Here is a 27,042-nt window from a genome sequence, read left to right on the forward strand (position 1 = left end):
ATAACCCCACTGTGTTCTGTAGTACATGAAAACGTTATAAAGAAATAAAGAATCCAAGTGTCTGTATCTCCTAATTATATATCTTGGTGGACTGACATTACACATAGTACATCAAATGACAAGAAGCTTTTCCATAGAAACCTATAGTATATGCCACAAAAATGTCTTAGAGTTTGCTTTTCAGTCCTAGGGCATGTTTGTTTTGCTAGTGGTGCTCTGTAAGTATTACGTACAGTGGCAGTGCTGTATAATTGGGAAGTACAATGCTCAGGCATTTTTTTTAAAAAAAAAAATCCTTCTCATGTGGAAGTGATTTGGAGGATCAGTCTTGTGAATTAAAATCCCAGTGTGGGAAATGGCCTAGTTTTAAAATGCTACAGATGCACGAATAAGGGATGCCCATTATATGTTCTAGAACAGTGTTATTCAAGGGTGGTCCATGGACTGATCCCAGTCCCTGAGTCATTGGCTACAGGTTTCTGGGGGGTTTTCAGGAAGGAAAGAAACAATTCTACCCAGTGAACAAGTCTCTGGGCAAAAATAATGTCTGGCCCCTTGCATCAAGCATCATAAGAACCATTGTTCAAGGGCAAAAAGGGACAATGTTTTGAAAAAAAAAGACATAGCTTACATTGTCAACTGGTTTGGGTTGGTAGAAAGATAGGATATTAATTTGCCCTGCTAAAAATCCATGATTATATACTTGACCAGGGCTTCTTAAACTATATCCACTCATGACCCTTTCCACCTGAGAAATTTTAAGTGACTCCAGGTAGATAAAGGTAAAGATTTTCCCCTGACGTTAAGTCTAGTTGTGTCAAACTCTGGGGGTTGGAGCTCATCTCCATTGCTAAGCCAAAGAGCCTGCAATGTCTGTAGATGCCTCCAAGGTCATGTGGCCGGCATGACTGCATGAAGCACCATTACCTTTCCGCCAGAGCAATACCTATTAATCTACTCACATTTTTGAACTGCTAGGTTGGTAGTGGGAGCTCACCCTGCTCCCCGGATTTGAACCGCTGACCTTTTGGCCAGCAAGTTCAGCAGCTCAGCAGTTTAACTCATTGCGCCACAGGGGACTCCAGGTATATAGACACATAAAACAGGTATAAAAATCAAACTTTTAGTGATAATAAATCAGCATTTGTGAGGCTTGTTAAACAGGCTGGCTTTCCTTTTTGTGGAGTCCAGCTGAAGCATTTTCTGCGGAGTCCTGCATATTGTTGCTAACAGATTTGTGTAAATGGGTGGCATTGAGACACCTTTTACTGTTGCCAAATTTTTCTTGACCCCAATATTGAGTTAAGGGAACACCATTTAGCTTCTGGATCTACAGTTTAAGAAGCAGTGCACTAGACTAATGTTTGTGAAAAAAAGCCTGGTAGGGCAACTGGGTGCAACTGTCTTTTCAGGTACCAGCTTCTTAAAGATACGCCAGATAGTGATGGCTCCTGACTGTGCTTTACAGAAATGCTGTGAGCCCAGTGCATGGCTCATTGTGACATGTGCCTAGGTGTGAGTGTTTGAACAGACGGGTCCCTGGGGCTAGGAGGCAGATAGCAGGGAGGGGAGGCTCGCTGGGCAGGCAGCAGGCGGCCAAGACAAACGGAGGGCTCCCATTGCCTGACCAAATCACTCAGACAGGTTTGAACTCAGGCAGGTTACAAGATCCAGCCTAGCTGTAAATGCCTGACTGCTGATATCTCCTGGGGCACGGATCTTGCAAATGAACATATTTGTTTCTGCTTTAGGGATTTTGCTGTGCATCATAATGCATCTCTCATAATGAGAACTACAGGAGTTTTATACATTTAAATTTGTCCAATTAATTATCCAGGAATGTTTTTAATAGGCTTTATCACTGTAATTTCATTCTGAAACAAATATTTCTTATTGAATCTAGGTTTGCTTTTGCTCGCTGGCCCCCTCCCCTCAGTCTTACTATATCTCGCATCACACTGCAAAGTATTCTGATATCAAGGAAATGATTCTGGCTTCATGTGTGTTTTTACTTTAGGCCCTGGGTATATTAAATGATCGTCATTTTTGAAATAATAGTAAATAATTGAAAAAGTGCTATCTGTTTGTAAATTGCTTTACAATCAGCCAGGCCATGTAATCGTGAAAAACTCACCACCCATACACACAAAAGAAAGTGCAAGTTATATGCTGTGTGGCACATTACATAGACACAAAAGGTGGTTGGTGGTTAGAAAACAGAGTGAGTCACCATCATTCAGCCCAAAAACCACGGGGATTGCAAATGTAATTAATAATGTATTGATTAAAATAAATGTAAAGTAGGCTATCTTTCAAAGGAAGGCAATAGTAGGCCATTTCTGAATACAGTACTTTTTATAACGTTCACGGGGTTACAATAAGCTGACAGTTGACTTGAAAGCAGACGGGCATGTACACACATACACACATGTGCATGCACATATACACTCACCCATATAAAGAATATATATAAATAATGGTAGAAGCCACCCAGCAAACTGTGAGGCTTACAGGGCAGTATTGAAGCTTTAATCCCACCTTCACCAGTCATGAATTAAAAGTTCTGCCCCAAAACTTATTCATATGTAAATGTTCTCATTTGTTCCATCATAGTAATTTCCCTAGAGTCCAGCTGAACAAGACTAAACACCAATTTAATCTTTTTTTTCCTTTTTTTTGCATAGGGTCCAGCTAAGTGCCTTGAGGAAGCCATAAACAGAGAATAAAGAAGCCAACCTCTTGCAGCCCAACCTCAGGCAAAACCTGCTTCCATGGCATGTTGACTCTGAATATACCTACTCCATAAAGATATCATAATAAATAGCCATTAAGTTTTCTTCCCTAATCCCCCTCTAAAGGCATCTAGCTAGCTTATTGATCCTCGTTATGTTTAGTGACCGTCAGTACCATCAGAGTGGTTGATTTCATGACTCAGAAGTTTTCTCATATATTTTGTTATAATAAGCGATGTTCAGGATTCTGCCCATGTGTGTACAATCCGATATCACAATTATGAATATGGTAACAGGCTTCTGTCCCTTAAAGGTATGGAGGATGACTGGCATAGATGTGAACCTAATCAATCCTCACAGTATTGTTTCATAATTTTCTTTGTTTCTAGTCATATGTGACTGGATATTTTTTCAGTCCCTTTAGTTTTCTGGGGCCATTCTGTGCCCTCCAGCCATACACAGCTATCCAGGATTTAAGAAAATGCTAATTCCTCCAAAAACCACAGTGCCGCACTGCCAAAACACTTCATTCAAATCAAGTTAACATAAGTAAATATTACTTACTGTTTATTCCAATTATGGTACTTGGCTTCTGATTACCGAAAATGAAGATTCAGGTTTAGAATTCAACATCTATTATTCATGTAGCATAAATAGATCTTGGACAGCACAAAAGCCTAAACCGACTTCTGAAATGTGTATGATTGGAGAATAGCTTTATATGTTAAGCAGGAGCAAAACAAGTTAGTTCAATGTAAGTGTGATTGACAAGGACAAGGTCACAGCTCAGCAGGGCCAATGAGGTCCCAGCCCATTTGGATTCTGGCCCCAAATGCTGGAACTGCTTTGGATCAGATCTATCCTGGAATATCCTGCCCGGTGTAGGTGCAGCCTTAATCTGGACACAAAACATTATATTTTTTTTTTGGGGGGGGGGGGAGGTGAGGGACTGCTCCTTGAAGTGAATGCTTAAATCTGCAACATATTAATGTAACCTGTATATTTTTGCAGGTGAGCTTACCAGGGAATAATTGGTAGAAGCAAAACCAGAGCTGGAATATTCCCTTTTATACTATAGCTGTCAAAGTCCCCAAACAGCCTTCTCCCTGTGGATTTGGTGGGGTGGGGATTATGGGCTGAAGTCCAAAAATATAATTTTTCCAAGCTCTAGGCAGGTTTGGGGCTTTTTAATGTAATATATGGACCAGCTGTACATCATCATTAATAATCTGTATGCCCTGGGTGACCTAAAGGTTTAATATTCCATATTTTTCTCTCCTCCCATCATCTTTCAGAATATTGTTTTTCCCACGCCAACCATTAACTATGTTAAAATGTAGCATATCACATGGTTATAAAGACATCTAAGCAATCCTCCTCTCCCTCCTCTCCCCGCAAATATCTGGGAGTAATAACTAAACATGAAAAGCTTGCTAGTTGGAGGACCTGCTTTATTCATTTGTTTTTCCCCTGACACTCCATGTGTCTGGTTGTGCAATAATGTTTGTTTTGTATTCTCTGAAGTGGTTAATCTACATGCATGCAATGAGAAGGTGGCTTATTAGGCTAATTGCTGGCTTTAAAAAAATACTATGAGCAAATATTACAAAACAGTTACAAAAGGCTGAGGGGGGAGGGAACAACAAACACATTTTCCCCCTGGTTACGTATTCCCACCAGGAACCAGACAGTCCAAAGAGCCGTCCAGATAATCCAGTTCCTTCAGGCTGTCTAAATTGATGTGCTTCATTAGCAGTCTCATAATTCTACCTTACAGAGCCGGATTAATAGAAAGGTGACTAAAGAAATTGTCCAGAGACTCGCTAATGTTTGCTAACCCCTTCGAGGGCCCACTTTTGCCGGCTGTAGAGGCCCCCACAGAAGCTGTGCCGCCTGCAATGCAAAGCCACGCTGCCACACAACCACAAGGAACCCCCTTCTAAGAAGGCAAGAAGGAGTCCCGCAGGTTGGGTCCTTGAGACCAAAGGAATCGGAGAAGGCAAAATAATTGCATGCCTATTTTTTCCTTCCCCTAATACAAGCAAGGAGAGTCCCCCAAGCTCATTAAAACAGATGGAGTTTTAAAACCTGCATTACTTCAAAAAAATTAATTTACAGCTGTAGGGCTCAGTGGCCCAGAGAACATTAAAGTGATAAATCCAGAAAGGTGATGTGATTAGAAAAGAAGCCTTATTTAGCTGCAGCACTGAGTGCAAAGTTAGGAGAGAGCAAGGAGTTTCCCTGAACAAGTCCTTTTTTCTGGAATTGTCTGATCTTACAAGGAAAACGGAAGCTGACAAAAATCCATCACAAGGTCAATTAGGATGCACAAGGTAGGCAGGGAGGATATTCACACATGCTCTCACCAGTCTGGCTGTGGGTTGATGCGTTTGGAAGAGAGCTTGGAAGATTACTCTAAAGCCACATATAACTGCGCAGTGTGAAATTGAAGTCCTGAGACCCTACATGACACCATTTTACCCCTGCTCAGGTCACTAGACTCTTTTGTGGTTGTATGTCCTCAAGTGGTTCATTCATGACACTCCTAAGGCAACACTATTACAAGGTTTTCTTGGACTGAGAGTGTGTGAATTCCTCAAGGTTGCCCAGTGGGTTTCTATGGGTGAGCAAGGATTCGAACCCTGTTCTCCAGAGTCATACAACATCATGCTGGCTCCATGCTACTAAATTATTGGATAGATGGATGGAGATAGGTAGGTAGGTCAGTAGGTAAATGGATATATTCATTCTGAAAAGTACTCATTTGGCTTAATCATTACATAGTTTGATGCATCAGTCTTTATCCCTGCTGTTATAATTTAGATATTTGTTTTCTCTAGGCACACCAGGGCACCTGTAGCCAAAAATAATGATAGTGAAAGCCATGGAAAGATGCAGAGTTCACATTGTTCTGTACGGCAACATTTGATCCTTGAACAGCAGGCGTGAAAGTGCCTCTTCTCCCTTACTCCATCCTGCGCTGAGCATTAAAGTCACTGAATAGCCTTTCAGAGACATCCCAGAAATAATACACTTGGTATCTGCAGTGCAAAACTTCTTATTAGGAGAAGGAGCACTACCTGGACATTCTTTCATTCCCACACCTGTGCGTTCATTACATTATAACTTGTCCCCTCCTTCCATCTTCCTTTCTCTTAACCAAGGAATTAACTCCAATAGTAAATTAACTTTACTCCTCTGCTGGTTAGTCCTTTTGGAATGAGTGTGAATCACATTCTCTGCTTTCCTCCTATTAATGGATGCCCATCCCTCATTCAGCAGGCAAGCGTGCGAGGAACCACAGGGCTGCAGGCTGCTTATTCACTGCATCGGGAGGCTAAACAAAGAGCTCATTCACTCCTGCTCTCTTTCTGCCAGCTTTCCTTTGAGCCTGGCTTCCATTTCGCTCTCCATTCTCTCGTTCCCAAACAGCTTTTGCTAATTTCATTGATAATATTCATAACATTAGGTTGGGGGGAATCTCATCTTCCATTCAGGGAAGATCTCTTGGTTTTCTTTCTTCTTTCTTTCTTTCTTTCTTTTTCCAGGCTTTCCCTCCATCCTCTATTTAAATGGGTAGACATTTACAGATCTGAAGCCTAGCAAGGAACAATGCTATGAGAATGAATGAACGAACCAAACCAAGGACCTGTGCATATACGTGGCTGCAGTATGTGACCAGAAAAAACATATGGTCATCTGCGTGTGTTTAATGCATGCTCGGGGGGTCACGATTAGCAGTTCTGAAATGTCTGTGTGTCATATAATCATATAACCAAATTGCCTTATAAAATATATGGTAGATATAAAAAACACACAGGCTTGTTTAGCTTTTATGGCTGGTTGCAGACTGCAAACCACTTCCTTGATAATAATCCCATTGACCAAAATACCTGTGGAATAAGTGGTTTACAGATGACAGATTTTGTTGAATTGGTTTTTAAAATCAACCCACCTTCATAGAGCAAAGAGATCTGTGGCACCTTAAAGGCTGTTTTGTAGTAGACTGAGCTTCTGTCTCCTAATTAATTACCTGCTCACCACCAGTCTCAGATCTGTTAAAATGTGTGAAGTGGGGACTTGTAAACTGGGTTTGTCTGGCTCATGTTGGGATTGTAGTCCCTGCCTAGCTACTCCAAAGCACTTCTTGCCCAGTCCTGAAGCTGGATTTGAACTCCCAGACTCTTCAACTCACTCTTTTTGACACCAGCCTGTTGTCTCCAATCAGGTTGTTTAAGCAAACACAAACACTGAAATGACCCTGGTGGAACTGCATGATGGTAGTACTTTATGATTTTTTGCAACCAGTTTTCTGCACAACTTTGTTTCCAATCCACATTTATACTATATAAAATCCCAGAATACTTGTAAAGTATCTATACAAACACAAGATGGTCTATGTACAAAGAAAATATAATGTCCAAATAGCATATAGTATTAAATTTCCCAGTGCAAAGCTCAATTCGGTAGTACCAGACAAAATGAAAAGGAACAAAAGCTCTAACACAAAAGTTATCTAAGTCTAATATTGGTTCCAATGTATATAGGCTTCAGGGATACATAATGGTGTGGCAATAGGAAGTCAGTTGGCCCCCTCTGTTGCCAATTTATTCATGGCAAATCTAGAAAGTACTATATTGCTAAATCCATATTTAAATATGTACTATGCCAATATAATATATTATGGCCAATTTATTGATGACATATTCATGGTATTTAAAACAACTAAGGCTGCAGTACGATTTTCTAGCTGGATTAGCACTATACATACGTCCATTAAGTTTACCAGTCATCTCAACCTGTCACATATCAATTTTCTGGATGTTACTGTATATAAATATCATAACAAAATTTTGGTCAAGAACTTCAAAAAACCCTCAGATAAAAATTATTTTCTTCATTATAACAGCTGCCACCATTTTGGTTTAAAGACCAATCTTCCATTCTCACAACTACTCAGACTAAAACGTAACTCAAGCTCTAATGAACACTTCATTCATGAAAGCCTTACCTTAAGCCAGGAGTTTAGAAATAGAGGCTATTCTAAACATGTCATTAAAAAAGCATTAATTAAAGCCGAAAAAACTGATAGAACCACCCTACTGAAAGAATCTTCTAAACCAACAAAAAATCAAATTATCTGGACACAAGAATTATCGCATTACTCCGAACACATAAGCCAAATTATAAAAAAGCACTGGCATCTTCTTCAAGATATTTCAGGTTGCGATAAATTACCTATTTTTGGAAACACATACCAAAAATAGTAGAGAATTTTTAATCCATACAGATTTAATCATTCCCATTAGTACACTGAAGAGCACCCTGAGAGGCCATTACCCCTGTTGTCACTGTAAGTGTTGTCCTCTATCTTGGAAAACTAAGGAGATATATAATCATAGGAACAAAGTGGGCACCACACTAAAACATTTTTCTACTTGCAATAGCAGTAATGTAATCTACCTCTTGACATGTGATTATGATCTCTGGTATATCGGAAAGACAACCAGACCCTTGAGATCTCTTCTATAGTCACACTTTACATAAAACAAACATTCATCTATCTCATTTAAATTTTGTGCTCTGGAATGCATTACACAAAAACCTTATATGGACTTTGAAAAACTATTATCCCAAAGGGAAATGTACTGGATCTTTAAGTTTAAAACCTTTTCCACTCAGGGACTTAATGAATCACTTAATTTTCGCTGTTTCCTTTAAGTTACCAAGTACTCTTTATAAACCTTTGAATGAACCTTCAGAATCACTCGCAGTTGAAATCACCATAAGCAGAGTCATTTCTTGTAAGCATATAACAGTTATATGGATTACCTTTACTTTTGTTAATATTGCTGGTAAAATACTTGTTATTCTATGTTTTGTTTTAGATATAAGTTCATTGTTGCTGATTATACCAACTCCTGAAGAAGGGGATTTCCCCCCTAAACGGTACAAAAATACCCGGGAAACCCTGTAGACTTTACTTGGGACTTTATTTGGACTTTACTTGCGAAGACTTTCTTGAGAGCGATGCTCCATCATTATTTTCTTCATTCTGTATACAGCAACATGACCAACTGTCTGTTTACTTTGTTTGGAAGATATTTTCATTGATTATGTATCCCTGAAGCCTATGTACTTTGGAACCAATATCAGACTTAGATAACGTTTATGATAGAGCTTTTGCTCCTTTTCATTTTGTCTGGTACTACCGAATTGAGCTTTGTACGGGGAACTTTAATAATACTATATGCTATTTGGACATTATATTTTCTTTGTACATAGACCATCTTGTGTTTGTGTCCAATCCACATTTGCCTTACCCAATGTAAGTGCACTATGTTTTTTTTCTAATTTTCTTTATCATCACTTCCTATTTGCTACAAAAGTGCAGTTATATGATTTGGGCATTCTCACAAGACCTTCCTCTCCTTTATAATATGGAGACTGCAGTGGAAGGACATTATGGCACAAGTAAGAGTGGCAGAATGACAGCTTTAAAGAACCTCCCAATGAAAGCCCTCCTATGAGAAATGACAGACCTTCCATACAGAGCATGTTTTTGTATGCAGGGGGAGATAGAGATGGTCTACACCACTAAAATACCCCAGCTGCCAAATAAGAGTATTCTGCTCAGGGCTGCTCCCTTGGTGCCAAACAATATCCTGAACCGAGACTGTATTTATGGCCACACATTTTGCTCCAAATTCAGTTTGAGGCTATTTTTTTCTCTGTCTACTTGAAGCTATCGCCTTCTCATGGCTGGGCCTCTCATTCTGACCTTAGAGCAAGAAGCTTGGCAAGCAGGGCTCTGCTGAGGAGGTGCTTGGCAGGGAAGGCAGTGACAGTGTTTTGGTGGCTTTGAGAAGAAAGACCACTTATTTTGCCTTTCCAGTCATGAGGGCCCCAATCTATGCATCTGGAAAAAGTGATGAATTTTGGCATCCACCACATGCCTCTTTGATCTGAATAATGTTGTAGACAATCCCAGAAGCCCTGTTTCCGGCATTTCCAGCTAAAAAGGCCTCAGTTAAAAGGTGATAAAGGAAACCTTCACTACACAGACTGAAGTCACTGCCAATCTGTGTAGAAAAAACTGGGCTTGGGACCAATCATTTGAGATGGTCACTGAAATCATTGAAGCTGTTTCCTATGCTTTTATGGAGACAGTCTCAGAATGTAATGCCAAAGAAGCAATCATACTGTGTCTTTAAACAGGGCACTAGACCAACCCCGTGTTTTCCATCTCACTAAGCATTCCCAGTGGAGAATCTTCCTCTTGCTCCTATAGCAGTTTGATTTCCTGCCGAGAGGCAATGCTCAGAGAGAAGGTATGAGTTTTTCAGTCTGCAGAGCAAGTGATCTGCTTCTCTAGCTCCAGTGCCAGAAAAAAAGAACAAAAAAAAATGGAGCAAGGCAGGGAGGGGGAGAAGGTGTACATACCTCAGCTTCCTTCAGCCTCAAGAACACAGACAAATTGCATCAGCTGAGTTTGCTCAGCCAGTTGCAATTATTTTGCCATGTGTTGGTGCCAAGCTGACAAGAGGCCAAGCTCTTCGGCAGTGCTTTGTTTCTTTGAGCATAGCAACGGGAATAAATTCCACATTTCCCCCATCTCTGCCTTATAGCCAGCAGAACTCAAAATACTACCCCCCCCCCCACTTTAAAGGCACAGAATAATACAAATGTCTAGAAAGTTACATTTTTATATTTGGAAATATATCTTCAAAAAGACTTGGCATCTTTTGTTTGGCAGCATTCTCAGATTTGAAAAACCTGCATGTTTGGTGTATCGAACTGGCCATGTGAGAAAAATGCTTGAGGCTGACCAGTCTATTAAAAAAACAAAACACTTCCATTCACTCTTAACTTCAAAGTATACTTTTCTCTTCCTACTAAATAGTATGCATGCACAGCGTACAGCTGCATATATCTCCATGGCTAATCCAAAATATATTGCTGCCTGAGGCAATGAACAAGATGGTGCACACTCCCAACCATGTATCAAAGCTGTCTGGACATCTTATATTTAAAAAGTTGACACTTTTGCAGCTAGTACAATATCAATTGTTTATTAGGTTAAATGTATTATTATTATTATTATTATTATTATTATTATTATTATTATTATTATTATTATTAACCACAGTATGTCACATATCTCAGGGCAGCATAAAACAAATTATAAAGTATTGAACAATAAAATAAACTAAAACATATTAAAGCGAAATAAGACATTAAAAAATTAACAAGGGTCTTATTGGTAAAAAGGGACACCACATCAAAGCTGATCAGGATGTCCTTGGTGCTTAGATTGAGGTTGCTGATCTTTTCTATAAAGTGTGTAGAGTCCTTGATATAATGTGCAGTGAGCCCAATGTGGGTTTGTAGCTGTGTAGCCAGAAATTTTGCCAGGTTGTAAGTCGGCGATCCAATGGCACTTACAATGGGTCTGAGTGGGATGGAGTCCTTGTGGATTTTGGGGAGTCCGTAAAGCCTGGGTGGGAGGGCTTCTGATTTGCACAGCTGTTGGCGTATGTCAAAGTTAATGGAGGAGTTCTTGATTAGAGTGTTCGTTTTTCTGGTGATTTTGTTAGTGGGGTCTTGTTTCAGTTTCTTGTAAATTGTGGGATCTAGAAGTTGTCTGATTTTTTCTTTGTATTGTTTTGTTTCCATGATTACTGTGGCATTCCCCTTGTCAGCTGGAAGAATGATGATTTCAGGATCTGAGTTGAGATCTTTGATGGCCTGTCTTTCTTTTCTCGTTATGTTGCTGGGGGGGAGTTTTGCATTTCTCAGGATCCTTGCTGTTTCCATTCTTACCTCCTCTGCTTCTTCCTCAGGGAGCTGGTAAATTGCTGATTCAACATTGGCAATGATGTTTTCTACTGGGATCCTGGTGGTCGTGACTGCAAAATTTCCTCCTTTTTCTAGAATGGATACTTGGTCTTCAGTGAGTTGTCTGTCTGTCAGGTTGATGATGGTCCGTGATTTATCCAGTTCTGGCTTTGGCTGTTGCTTACGGCATTTGTCAAATTTTTGTTTTTGTCTCTTGGTGTGGAGAACCATGTCTTTCTCCATTTTCTTGTAGGTAAGGCTGTCTATTTTATCCCAGTCCTGGGTATTCATCTTTTGGCTGATGTTGATGTGGAGGTGCAGCAGTTCTTTGTCTGTGTTTGCGAGTTCTTTACGGATGGTGTGGATTCTCTCTCTCAAGAGGTTGCGTTCCAGGCGGTTGTAAATGCGATGAGCCTGTGGTGTTTTGAAGGTCCTTTTGGCTGCAAGAAATTGTGGGATGGTATCTGTGTCTCTGCAGCGTAGAAGGAAGGTCAGGGAGCACAGTAGATGTGCTTTCCTGGTCCTTAGTTTTTCCAATCTCCGTGTGTCTTGGAACAATTTCTCCCCGTAGAGAAACAAAACTTCCCAGAAGGGTCTTATTGTTTTCTCCTATGCAATGGCCAGAAATATAAGGTTCGAACTAGGCCTGTACAACAGACTAACAGACAAACACCCCATTCCCCAGCAGCACATTTTGTGAGTGGAGAGATGCCCACCAGCCCTACAGCCTTGTGTTTCTGTGTCACATTCTGGTTTGGGATTAGCAATTTACGTGTGTTCCACTGTGTCCCTTTATCATTAGTTGTAAATTAACAGACAAACAGATATTCACAGTCTTCAGGATTCTTGTCTCTCATCCAAATAGCTCCTGCAAAAACTAGCTCTCACCTTTTGGTGGGACATAAATTAGTCCCCCCAAATAAATAATTAGTACATTAATTAGCATATTAATAAACACTAATAAATAATTATGACTTTTTACTCATTTTATCTATCACCTGGGGCTCTCAAAGCTATGTACAACATAATAGATGCAATAATAATATTTTTAAACAGATTCAAACCAATTTTCAAAACCAGTTTTAGAGAGATCAAAGGCTCCAGACAACAATACAGTTTTGACTTCCTTCCAGGAGCTCAGCAAGGACAGAGCCAACCTGATTTCCCTTGGGAGGGTGTTCCCAAACCTACAGAGAAGGCTCTGGCTCACTTACTCATGAATCCAGCCTTCTGGGTGGTAGGATATGACATACCTTTTTGCATTTTGGAAAACTCATACTGGAGGAGTGGCTTGGCCTTGTGCCATTTAGGTCAGATCAGAACCTGAGCTCAACAATACACTGGAAACCACTGTAATTGGTTTAGCATTGGTAACATACGCTCTCCAGAAACCTATTAGACAGGTTTGACCACTTCATTTGAGACTAGTTGCAGTTTCTCCACACTGTTCAAGGACAGCCCCTGAAAAACACTTCCAGCAGTTTAAATGAGAGGTTATCGATGGGTTGGTCCCTGTGGGCAAGTCAGATTCCCCAGGGGAAGGGGTAAAACTGGCACACTAGCGGAACCTTCCAGGATGCTTGGAGTTCCCTCTTACCCAGCCTGCAGGCGAAGGGAAAGGATCTCACAGCGACAGAACTGTCTTGTTTTATATATACAGTAGAATCTCGCTTATCCAACATTCTGGATTATCCAACGCATTCTGCCTCCTGCCCGGATCTACAGGTGTTTCTCTAGGCAGCAAGGACTGAACTTTTAATGGATTTAACTTCCGACAATGTTGTTACTGCAAGATCATTTTATGCAATTCTATCTATTTGTAGTCAATTTGTTAGTAGCCAATGTTTTTATAGTCAATGTTTTCAATACATTGGGATGTTTTGGTGCTAAATTCTTAAATACAGTAATTACTACATAATGTTACAGTGCATTCAACTGCTTTTTCTATTGATTTGTTGCAAAACATGATGTTTTGGTATTTAATTTGTAAAATCATAATGTAATTTGATGTTTAATAGGCTTTTCTTTAATCCCTCCTTATTATCCAACATTTTCGCTTATCCAACGTTCTGCTGGCCCATTTATGTTGAGTAAGTGAGACTCTACTGTATGTATGTGTATGTGTGTATATATATATATATACATACACACACACACATACACATACATACATACATACATACATATATACACACATTTCAAAAGCATACTCAAAGCCAAGGCATCTTAAGCTTTTTACGGTCATGACCATTTCTGTCTGAGGAATTTTTATGTGACACTAGATGTTGTTGTTGTTTATTTGTTCAGTTGTTTCCAACTCTTCATGACTTCCTGGACCAGCCCATGGCAGAGCTCCCTGTCAGCCACCATCCCCAGTTCCTTCAAGGTCAAACCAATCACTTCAAGAATACAATCCATCCATCTTGCCCATGGTCGGCCCCTCTTCCTTTTTCCTTCCATTTCCCCAGCATCATTCTCTTCCCCAAGCTTTCCTGTCTTTTCATTATGTAGCCAAAGTACTTCAGTGGCCAAGGTACTCTCAGAATTTTCCTCCAAATTATATATCTAAAGGTATATAAAATATATAAATAGATATATAGGTATATAAAATAGGTATAAAAAATCAAATGTTTACCAATAATAAATCAGCATTTGTAAGCTTTGATAAATAGGCTGATTTTTGTTTTTGTGTAGTAAAGATGAAGCATTTTATGAAGACCACTGTGAACACTATATGTTGTTGCTAACAGATTTGGGTAAATGGGTGGCATTCTGAAAACTTTTATTGTTGTTATTTTTTTCCTGACTCCAACAACGAGCTAAGGGAACTCCATTTGGGGTTGAGATAGCAGTCCTCTAAGCAACTGTGGTTCATGCTTAATGCCTCATGTTAATAGAGAGTTGCCAAAGTGAAAATGGGAGAAGGCTCCGTTGCCTTTAGTGATTGTGCAGATGAGGAAATTTCACTAACACTGCTCGTTACTTTGCAACATGAGAAGTAACATCTCCTGAAACTCCCCCCTACCACATAACCATTAAAGATACAAGAACCATCTCTTGCGTTCACTCAGGCTTCCTTCTTGTAACATCAACTTTGGAGTACCACCCAGTGACTGATATCACAAGTCCCCATGTCTCAGGTTTGGACCCTGACACCTCAAGGCTTGGGACAGAACTGTCTAAGGTTATCTTCAAATACACAATTTCCATCCTCTTTATCTATCCACTTTATCATCTCACAAAACCTGGGATTTGTAGCTTGTAGAGGTGCCTTGAGAACCCTCAGCCAGAGAATTATAGTGTCTCACCAAATAAAATCCCTCAGAATTTCACAGGATGGAATTCTGTTAGTTTAAAGGGCATAATACTATACTTCTATAGTGTGAATGGGTTCCTGGCAACCCTAATATTGCCTCCATGCCTGAATCCACTTCCACTGACCCCTGTCCTATCAGGAACTTCTCTTGCTGTGCTCACTGGGTCTCTCATTGCGTTCCATTGCTAAAGAGGGAGAAAAGTAGGTGAGAGGATCAAGGAGGAACTGGGCAGCCACCTCATTCAATAATTCACAGTCTTTAAAGGGCTAGCCATGGTGTCCAGGCAACAAGGGCCTGGCTATCATCCAAAAACCCACTGGGGAATTTTATTAGGAATAGAGGGCTACTCCCCTGCAAACATAATCTTCCTTTAAAAACCTCTCAGGCCTACAGCCCAAAACCTGATTGTACAGCTTGCCTTTCTAATCTGAGGAAAGACTCCAAAGCTTATCGTATGCCAGCATATCTTGCTTCTCTAGAAAAGGTCAAGCTTTGCTCCAGTTTCAGTCAGAAAGCAGACGGTTGTCAAGCAAGCATTAATAATTATTTAGCATTCATATTCACCTACTAAGGATCCCTATGCTGCAAACATGTCTATGAATTAACAAGGCATCTGGCCTCTTTTGCACAATATGGACAGCTTGGATCATGAAGTGTCTGAGGCAAATAAAAAGTGCCTTCCATCTGTCTCCTCAAAACATAGCTTGCTATCACCAAAGCAAACAAATTGCTCTTCCAAATCTGCCCTCCCTCCCGCCTCATCCCATGTGTTATTCAAACAAAACCCAAAGTGTTTCACAGGGAGCATTTCATGCATTGGAAATTTCTTGTAGGAATGGCTTCTATGATTTTATAGAAGGACAAAGCAATGGAAAACATAGAGAAATCACCCTGTCTTGGCGACAAAAGAAATGTGGAGGTCAATTTCACAAAGGAAAGGGAGCGAAATGGCACCACTGGTGTTGCTATTAAATTTTCTAGCCCACCTGGGTTGTCTATAATTAATAGACCTCCCCCTCCAATATTTGAAAGCTCAATTTCAAAGGCCTACAGAGACTGAGGAGCAAAACCAGGTGTGTGTCCATCCCCACCCACTGCTTTCTTCTAGATTGGTGGCGAGGTTTTGAAAAAGAATTGCTTTATGTGGCCTCCTCTCTTGTCCTATTTTTGCCTCTAGCAAAGAGGTTGTGCAGGCTTTTCTATTGTTTTGAATCTCTGCAAAACTAGCTGCATCAGAGGAAAGAGTGAGACAAAAGAAATACATACCATCCAACATCTCACAGATGAAAGCTGGACCGCATGTGGCCAGGCAACACAGAATGGGCTCTAAGTGGCAGAAGTTCGTAATAAGGAAGAATACACAAGTTAGGGGAGGCTGCAGCAGTTTGATTTTGTCTGCATCTCCTGGGAAGAGTAAGAGCTTTTGCTCCTGCCTTGCTAGGCAAATTGAGAGCAACCTACTTTTGTACATTGAAGTCAGTTTGCAGAAATGAAAGTAAGCAGAAGATGAAGAGAAAGAATAAGAGGAGGGAAAGACAAAAACTGGGACATTTTAAAAACTGATGGAAAAGAGGGACATTAGAGGATGAACTGAAACTATCCCTGCCAAACTGAAGCAATAGGAGGCAATGGGGATATGTTGTGTGTTTCTTAGGTATCATGGGAAATGGTGCTTTTCTCAAACTACTTCAATGAGCTTCCTATTTATTGGGCTGGTTATTGGTTTTGGCATGTGCAATTGGCTCAGAGATTATCTAGCCCGTGGTGTCAAACTTGTGACCCTCCAGGTGTTTTAGACATCAACTCCCAAAATTCCATGCCATTGGACATACTGGCTAGAGCTTCTGGAAGGTGAAGGCTCAAACATCTGCAGGGCCAGAAGTTTGACACCTCTAGTTCCTCTCCAGCCCCAACTGCATGAAGGCTGGGAAGTCCTGATTATGGGTGAGGCTGCAGCGTGGAATCAATTCAATTAGGAACAACCTTCATGAGTACAGACCTCCCTCCAGGTGTAGATGGCTAATCCCCAATCAAACACAGCCTGTGAATCCCCTTCTGAATTGAACTGCAGGGCTATAAGTGTTTATCTCTGTTTCCTCAAAGATACTCCATGTCACATAAAATCCATAGAGAAAAATTACCCTCCCACACACTTTTTTCACTGCTTCTCTTCAGAGTTCAGCTAGTGCATATGTGGTCAGGGGCATCTATTACTTTCCCCTAGCCATACAACATCCACAGCAGTAGTTAATGCCATCTAAGACAACAAGGCAGTCAATCATAATTTGATTTTAAGATGCTATCCAATGTCTTGATCTTTTTCCCACTCAATAAAGTTCAGCACCAGTCTATAAATGATAGGGCCTTTAGAGTCTAGAGCAGTGGTTCTCAGCCTGGGATCCCTAGATGTTTTTTGGCCCACAACTCCCAGAAATCCCAACCTGTTTACCAGCTGTTAGGATTTCTGGGAGTTGAAGGCCAAAAAAAAAGTGGGGATTCCAGATTGAGAACCACTGGTCTAGAGGCTAAGATCCCAAGTGAATCCACCACTTTGCTGAAATTGAAGCCACCACCAACACAACCACATAATTACAAAGAGGTTGGGAAAATACACAGGTAAGAGAGATAGAATATAGTTTCAACCTGGCTAGCTATACTCTAGATTTTAATTATCTCATTAGCATGGGCATATCAAAATAATCCAATGCCCATATTCTTTCCACTTTATTAGAAGACTTTCTGGAAGTGCTGTACCTCTGGATTACTCTGATTATTATCAATTCTGAGCCTTAAGAGTGAAAAGATCAATTTTAAAAGCCTGTTAAATGCAAATATAGTTATTTGTGAGTTATGCTAGTTAATTGTCGCCCAATTTGTCAGATGGCCTGCTATCATTTTATGTCATGCACAACAATAAAAAAGTAGTTAGTTCTTGAACTATACCAGTAGGTTTTGCTAATTCCAAATACCAGACAAATGGTCTCTTCACCCATGACCCTGCATGTGTTTGGGGTTCTTCTGGGAAGGCGATTTTCTCTGTCCTACCACCTTAATGGGAATATGGAAAGGACTTTCTCAGTAGCATTTCCCAGGCTCAAGAACAGTGGTTCTCATCCTCTGTGTACCCAGATGTTTTGTCCTTCAACTCCCAGAAATCCTAACAGCTGGTAAACAGGCTGGGATTTATGGGAGTTGGAGGCCAAAACACCTGGGGACCCACAGGTTGAGAACCACTGCTCTTGAACTTCCTTCCTAAACTGGCATCCTCTTTGCTTAGCAGAATACCTGGGTGTTTCTCATTGGATGACCCCCTGCAAAGCACACCTAAATGCCAATTTCAGGTGATTAATACTGTCCAATATGACACATGTCACTTTTTAAAAATAATTAGAAAATCAATAAAATGACCCCTCCCCAATATGAATATGATTGTTAAATGAGTAGATTTAGCTCAGCCATGCCCACTGATTTTGCTGGCATTGCATTCCTCTAGCAACTGGTCACACTAGATAGTGGGGAGAAATGTACCCTTAATTACAGTACTGTGAAATTACATGATTGTTGTTCATCTCAAAATGCAAGCAGCAGCAGCATTTCTGCCTACATTTGTATCTTCTCCCAATGAAGAGGGACTGCTCATCAGAAATAGCCTCCTTCTTCTCTCCTTTATCCCTCCCCCGTCAATGATCCTCCACATCCTCATTCTACCCCACTCTGTGAAGGGCAAGAGGGCCTGCTTTCCAGAACTCCATGAGCCATATTTAGCCTTGAGGGAATTGCCCTTTGGGAAATCTGTTTGTTGACCCCAATCCTGCACCCAAAGAAATCAATGTTGGCTTTGTTACTGCCTTGAGAGCAAGCAGAATCAGGCTCCATACACACACAGAAAATCTTTCAAGCATGAAAGCTAATTTAAAAGAAGCTGTCCTCCCTGCATTGGTTGGGGGGGGGGGAGGGAATCATGACGGATTTCAGTGTATTTTAACTGAGTTATTGTCCATTGGGGATTGAGCTAAGACCACAAACATTATTTCACTCTCTAGCAAGCCTTCCGTGATGTATTTGAGCTTCAAAGCAGAAAGCTGGGAGGTTTCTGCTTTTAATAATAAGTGATCTACCATCACTCCTGAGATGCAAACATGTTCATACTGCAGCATGTGTCTCTTCAGACAAAGATGCTTTATTATAATAAACAAACATCTTAAATGTAAATGTGTTTCAGCCTCACAGAAAATAAAGGCAAACTTCCATAGAATTTTCCACTGGGGATCTGCTCAGAATATTCTGTTTAATTGATTTTTAAAAAAATCTATTATGTTGCTCCAGGCATGGTTATTGATCGGCAACACTGTGGAGGTAATGAAGGAGCCTTGGAATCAATAAGGCAAAAGTATATCTCAAACTGTACCTGCTTCACTAGCACATCAAGGATGCAGCCAGTCAAATTCCCCAGACAGAGCTGGTAGCGCAAAACACCTCTCCTTTGACTGCTGAGATTTATTTCTATTGGCATAAACATAACTAATGAAACCCCTATGACTCTGGGTTCTGTGGGCACCCATAATATATTGCATCGCCAATGACAAAATTAGCAAAGGTACAATCTACAAAAATAATGTAAAGAAAATGGATTAAATCCTTAGGCGGTAGAGAGTGGACAGGTTCATTTGTATGTTCACACGTTTGGGCTTAGTCTCCATCCCAGCCCTGATCCAAACACATCCCTTATCTAGATCCTGTGTGGGCTCTTATCAAAGCATTTATAATTCTGAGAATAGCAGCTTCCCTGTCTCTCTCTCTCCCCCCCCCCCCCCACCCCCTTCTGCACCAACATAATGCAGGCAACAGAAAGCAACAGCTGATAAGTATGTTGGGAGCCAAGCATGTTATCTTATCTAGTTTGCAATAATATTGTCCTAGATAAGCCACCTGGATTAGATGAAGGCTGTCTCTCCAGGAAGTGACCTCATTAAAGTTCAGGAGACCATCAAGTGTCATGAGAACAGCTGAACTGCTATAAAAATAATACACACTTCCCTCCTTCCTTATGGCTATGATTTTTTTCTCTCTCAGCCTCCTTCCTTCTTTGCATCTTGAATTTCATTCTTCAAAGCTGGGAAATTGGTAAACAATGCCCCTTTGAAGCAGGAAGGGGAACTCTGTTGTCTCTCAAGGATCAGTGATTCCAAGGGGAGAAATTGTTCAAGGGTCCACAGCCCCAATATAAGACACAAGAATCTGTAGAAGTGGGTTTATTGGTACATATATTAGGTCGCTTCCAAGACCAAGACCAATATAAAATCAACTCAAAACCCTGTTTGTGATTTTTGATGCCATTTATACTTATCTTCAAGATTTGCACCTGGTTTTAAAAAAATCAATACTAAAATATTTCATAATGTTCCCCTTTCTTTGTACTCACATCCTCTAAAGGACCATTTTGTTATTTTGAACCCCTATGATTCAGTTCATAAGCCAAAAAAAAAAAAAAGCATCTCCTGGGTATAAAACAGCAAGGAGGTTAAAACCCCCAGTATTCCCCTGTACCCTTTACACATTATGGGGAGTGTTTTGAGTGAAAGAAACTGAAAACAAAATCAATGGAAGAAGTGGTGGTGTGGCGGTGGTGTGCAGCAAGGTAGGTGAGACAATGCACCTCAATCCACAAATCCTGATGGATACTGATCCCCACTCTACAATGTAGTATGGTTGTTGTCTCATTTTGACCCCTCCTGGTCAGGGTTAAGAATTATAAAACTGTTTTCTTATAATACAGGTCGGCTTTCATTAGTGTACCCCAATTTTTAAAAGACAGGATACATGAGAATATATTTTGCATTTTTCTTTTACTTTCAGCCATTTTGTGTTAGACATTTGCTAATATCAAATCTCCAGAATACTAAAGCTCCCACACACAAAAATTATACAGCCCAACAACATTTTTTTCTGGGTGCCCTGGTTTTTAGGCTTGTTCCTGTGGTTATTTGTGGCACGGATTCAGAAAATTGCTAGACCACATTAGCTCTAGTTTCTTAGATATGGTTATCATAGTTTTCTATGGGTGAGCAGATGGCAATTGGAGTATGGCAAATGTTCTGTATCTCAAAAATGAGAGCCCATGGGGGGAACTGGTGCCATTTTTGAAATCAGCAGGTCAAATATACTCAAAAACAGGGCTAACATTTGAGGTACCAAACTGTGTGTTGGCCAGTGTTATCAATCCCAGAATTCTGAAGGTTGTTTCCATGGCAATTAAAGATATAGGTATGAAAGTTTGCTTTAGCAGCTGTTAGGGAAGGAGTTTGCCAGAGAGAACATTTTCTTGTTCAGGTCAATCCACCCAATTGACACCACAGAGAGAAACCCTAAAGGGGAAAACCTCACGTTCAAATGAAGCTGAGACCCTGCCAGCTAGGAAATTAATCTGATTATTTTGGAAAATGGCTAAACCTATTCTGCATCTCCAAAGTTTAAAAATATGGTAATGCAATTAGTAGCTTTGGCTGTCTAATGAAACCCACTTAAAACCCTGCAAAAATACCATTAAAAGAGAAGGCTGAAGAGCCTCTTCAAACTTTCCAAAAATGTGAAGTACATTCTTATTCAGAAGACACCAATTGAGTCTCTTTCCTTCCAGGGTTCAATATTAATTAGGGTCTTGTTTAGTGCATGAATGAGGAAACAAATGAACTCTTGCATCGCATACCACTGGAACCAATTTTTCAATCTCCCCCTTCCCCTTTTACAATTACATTCATATCATGAAACTCTTCATTAGACTTTTCTGTCAGATGCCTATATTAAGTCAAGCAACTATAACAGCTGCTTCTTGTCCACCCAGATTGAAGATTACACATTTCTACACAAATAAAGGCAAAGAATGGGCTTAAAGGCAATAACAGGAGTCACTGAAATATAACTGAATTTCTAAAATCATATATATATAAAATAACAAATATATATATATTGTTAATCAACACTGTGTCTCCACTTTAACAAAATTATTTTATGCAATGCAGTTGCACTATGCAAAAAGCTGTTTATCTTCAGGTGTATGGTCTGCCCATATATATATATATGGGCAGACCATACACCTGAAGATAAACAGCTTTTTGCATAGTGCAACTGCATTGCATAAAATAATTTTGTTAAAGTGGAGACACAGTGTTGATTAACAATGTGTTGTAATCAGTGGAACTCTATCTCATTTTTCACTAAAATATATCCATATTAAATAAATTTAGGGAGGACATAAATGTGAATGGACACTGCATGTGAAATGTCTTGAAAGCTAGAATATACGCAGGTATTACACATTTCAGATATTTTAAATATCTGATTGCAAACACAGGAGGTAGACATTTAGAGGAATGTGACACATAGAAGTAGAAGGACTAGGGATCATTCTGTGGGTTTGTAGATACAGAATCATTCTGAAGCTACCACCCTTATCAGTGATTATGAGGAATAGCTATGAGAGTAAAGCACATGGAATAGCTCTTATCAATCCCCTGAGGATATGTGTGATGGTGATACGGGATTCCACATTGAGAGGAACAGAAGCGGTAGTTTGTGGGTCTGACAGGATTTCTTGAGAGGGATGCTGTTTCCCTGGGGGGGGGGAATCCATGATGTAACAGAGAGATTGATAAGACCTGCCAAACCCATAAACCATTATTCCATCCATTTAGGAACCAATGCTACCGTAAAACTCCATGGATGGTCACACCAGGAACAATTTCACTTCTAGGATCATGGTCCATGAAGATGGACTTCTGGCAAGTGATAGATTTCAGCTGACAGCAGTTGATAAGAATGTATTTGCTGATAATCTCACAAATGTGATCTGGAGAGTTTAAAACTGAATTATATATGGGGAGGGAGACAGTATTCTTGTTGGACAGTATTACTCCAACAAGTGCTGGAGTTAATAGCTCAAATGTTAGAGAGGGAACCGGATTATTATTATCTTTAGAACCACAGAATTATAGAGTTGGAAGAGATCACAAGGACCATCTCGTCCAGTGGTTCTCAACCTGTGGGTCCCCAGGTGTTTTAGCCTACAACTCCTAGAAATCCCAGCCACTTTACCAGCTGTTAGGATTTCTGGGAGTTGAAGGCAAAAACATCTGGGGGCCCATAGGTTGAGAACCACTATCTAGTCCAATTCCCTGCCAACAAAACAGTGGGAGAGTTTAAAAAATCTTACAGAAGCAACTGGGGGGATGGATCATTGTCTTAGATGTTTAAATCACCCTGTGTAAGATGTCTAAGCTGCCCTGAGTCCCCTTCGGGGTGAGAAGGGCGGGGTATAAACGGGGTAAATAAATAAATCATAAATGTCTCTACATTAGTGCATATTGTAGAGCATGGAAAATAAACAAGATGAACTTGAATTTGTAACACATCCAAACAAATATAATAGGCATCACTGGCCTAATACCTGAAAGTAGCAATATAGCGGTATAACCTATTTCTGGGAAATAAACCACACAGGAAAGGAGGAGTAGCAGCATTATATGTCAAGGATGTTTATATCTATGATGAGATCCATTATTTAAGTAGGCTGAGAGCATTTGGGCCAACATTAAGGCGGAGAGAAACAACAGGGATGTGATTGTTGGAGTCTACTAAAGACCCCCAAGCTAGACTGTGGACTTGGATGATATATTTCTAGAACAGATGATCACACATTCAAAAAGGAGATATGTAGTTGTAATGCAAGATTTCAACTATTCTGGTATTTGTTGGAAATCAAACTCTGCCAAGCATATCAAGTCCAACAAATTTCTCATTTGTCTTGAAGACAGTACAAGCAGTCCCTGAGTTAGAAACATCCAACTTACAAACATATGATAGTTAAGAACAGGGGCGATACAATAGGAAGTGGGAGAAATCTGCCCCCCGGAAGGGAAATTCACTCCTGAAAGAGTCATCATGGGAGAAAAGGTGTCTCAACTGAATCTTTATCACCAATCCTTGTTTCCACAACAAGCCAATTTTTTTCAAAATCCAATCATCAAAGGGACTGAAAGTGAGGTGAAATCTTCAGAACAGGGGCATAGACACCACAGGGGTTTTAACCCTTTTCTATGCCATCCAAAAGCTGGAGTTACACTTAAAAATGTACCTGTTCCGACTTACATACAACTTTTTTAAAAAGTGAGATATTAAAGACACAATTTCAAACAGTTCAAATGAGGAGGAAAAATGAAGGGGGGGGGTGTCTAAAGAATGTTCATCTGAGCTAAGATTTAAAAGAGACACTTACAAGAAATTGAAAAAGGGGGAAATCACCAAAGTGGAATTCAAATAAATAGCTGACATATATAGGGATAAAATAAACAAAAAAGCTCAGGTTTGTCACAAACAATGGTTGTTGTTTTTTGTCCATAGCAAGGAAAGGATGAGAAAATTGTAGGGGTATTGTATGGAGATAATGGTGAACTGCTAACGGGACAGAAACAGATAGAATTACACAACACCCTCTTTGCCTTGATCCTCTCCCAAAAGGAGACTGGTGCACAAGGTGAGGGAAATAGAGTAGATGATCTTAGGCAAAACTGTGGATATCCAATCCATGAATAAAGGGGTCATACTATAATGCTTAGGTTAAGGGAAGCAACAGAACTACTCTATTTTGCTTTGGTTAGATCTCACTTGGAATATTATGTCTGGTGCTGGGAACCACAATTCAGGGCCCCTTCCACAAAGCTGAATAAAATCCCACATTATCTGCTTTGAACTGGAATATATGGCAGTGTGTACTCAGATAACCCAGTTCAAAGCAGATATTGTGTGATCTTCTGCCTTGATATTCTGGGTTATATGGCTATGTGGAAGGGCCCCAAAAAGAATATTGAAAAACTGCACCGTGTCCAGAGGAATGTGACCAAAATGGTAAAAATTTGGAAACCAAGCTGTATGAGGAGCAGGTTAGGAAGGCGGATGTGTTTACTTGGAGAAGGTCAAGAGGTAACATGATAGATATGTTTAAATATTTAAAACAATGTCATGCTGCTCTGAAGCTAGCATCTTTTCTTCTGCTCTGAAGACAAGGATATAGAGAAATTGATTGAAACTATAGGAAAAGAGATTTAGCCAAAAGATTAGGAAGAACTCCCTGACAGTAAAAGTTGTTTGACAGGGGAATATGCTGCTTCGGAGAGTGGTGGAGTCTCCTTCCCCGGAAGCTTTTAATCAGAGACTGTGGTCTTTTCCAATTGCATGATTCTATGAATCTATGAAATCCTAAAACCATGATAACTAAAGTACTGGTAATAAAAGGAAGCTTGTCCTTTTCTGCCAAACACATTTATATGATAAAAATGTTTGTTTTAGCAAAGTATGGCATCTACGGTATGCATATTTGAAAAGTAAGAATGTTAAAATGAATACTTGCAATCATGCACATGTCCATCCAGCTGGTCTGAAAGTTACACAGCTCTGGAATCAGAGATGGCCAGATGATGCCACCCACACCCAGTTTTTTAAAATTTCCCCTCCATCACCATGATCATGCATGGAGTTCTAGACAACAGACCATCAGACTTTGTCTTCATGGTCCAGCCCTCACGGCTGCATTTCACCTGCATTGCTATCCCCATGCCTGCCCCCCAAAAAGGGCTTTCCTGGTTGTATGTCCCTATGACATCTGGATAACTTCTGGGATGGCATGGAGCCACCCAACCCCACTCCCAAAGACCATAAAATACTATAATTAAAAACCTCTCTGATAGGCTACCTGGGGCATGTAATTGATATGCCGGGGGGGGGGGGGGAGGAAGAGAGATTTTCTCCCACACACACACACACACACACCTTCTGGCATGTCATTTCTATGTGCCAGAAGCATGCTGCAGAAGCAACATGGTGGCTCGGTAAGTTTTTACTTATTTTAAGGCAGTGGTTCTCAACCTGCGGGTCCCAAAATGTTTTGGCTTTCAACTCTCAGTAATTCTAACAGCTGGTAAACTGGCTGGGATTTCTGGGAGTTTTATTTATTTATTTATTTACATCACTTTACCCCGCCTTTCTCTCCGAGGAGACTCAAAGCGGCTTACAGTAAATAGGCAAAAATTCAATGCCTAAAAACAATGTAAAAACAACAATTCATATAAAACAGTCTACAAAACAACAGTTCATATAAAACAGATACCGTTATAAAAAAAAATCAAATTATATAAAATTTTAAGAATGTCCAAGATTAAAATCCATTCATCCAGAATCCTCAAGTCTTCGTACAGGTCATGTAAAGTCCATGTTCTCATTCATTAAAAGCTTGCGTGCACAACCATGTCTTTAAGGCTTTCCTGAAGCCTAGGAGAGTTGGTATCTGCCGTATGTTGCTGGGGAGGGTGTTCCACAGCCGAGGAGCCACCACCGAGAAGGCCCTGTCCCTCGTTCCCACCAGCCTTACCTGCGAGGCTGGTGGGACCGAGATCAGGGCCTCCCCCGATGATCTAAGAGTTCTAGAAGGCTCATAGGGGGAGATACGTTTGGACAGGTAAGATGGGCCAGAACCATTTAGGGCTTTGTAGGTCAAAACCAGCACTTTGAATTGGGCTTGGTAGCATATCGGCAGCCAGTGGAGCTGACTCAACATGGGAGTAGTACGCTCCCTGTAAGCCACTTCTGTTATTAGTCTGGCTGCCGCCCGTTGTACTAATTGGAGCTTCCGAGCCATCTTCAAAGGCAGCCCCATGTAGAGCGCGTTGCAGTAGTCCAAACGAGCTGTAACCAGAGCGTGGACCACCGTGGCCAAGTCAGACCTCCCAAGGTACGGGCGCAGCTGGCGCACAAGGCGGAGTTGTGCGAAGGCTCCCCCAAAACACCTGGGACCCACAGGTTGAGAACCACTGTTTTAAGGGTTTTGTGGGGGGGGGTGGGAGTGGGAGGGGTGCTTTCCTCAGTTCTTTGGGCTTTTGGAAGTCCAAAGAACCGAGATGGGCTGTGGGGACTGACCCTGGATCAGTCCCCACAGGCCGCGTAACCATACTCCATTAAACCCGGGCCTTTCAGGAAGGTCAGGATTTAATGGGTATCAAATTAATTCAGGAAAAGCAGGGTTTTCCTGCTTTGTCCCGAATGAATTCTCTTTTACCGGAGGCATCGTTTGGATGATTCCAGTAAAAGTCCAACAGCGTTCGCATTTT

The 27,042-nt window shown here is 40.6% G+C and overlaps 1 protein-coding gene across 2 annotated transcripts in view; it reads right to left on the reverse strand.

The window, feature by feature from the left end:
* The window catches only part of tnrc6c (trinucleotide repeat containing adaptor 6C), a 623,926-nt gene that overhangs the window by 186,117 nt on the left and 410,767 nt on the right, over positions 1-27,042 (reverse strand). Inside the window, exon 1 of one of the 2 annotated variants that reach the window (XM_062970652.1) lies at positions 10,176-10,198. The exons of the other annotated variant lie outside the window; for it this stretch is intronic. The gene's annotated coding sequence lies outside the window, so the exon portion shown is untranslated. Of the gene's footprint in view, positions 1-10,175; positions 10,199-27,042 lie in introns of those variants that run through there. 2 annotated transcript variants of the gene reach the window in all.

Source organism: Anolis carolinensis, chromosome 2 (assembly GCF_035594765.1).
Source record: "Anolis carolinensis isolate JA03-04 chromosome 2, rAnoCar3.1.pri, whole genome shotgun sequence".
Taxonomy (NCBI): domain Eukaryota; kingdom Metazoa; phylum Chordata; class Lepidosauria; order Squamata; family Dactyloidae; genus Anolis; species Anolis carolinensis.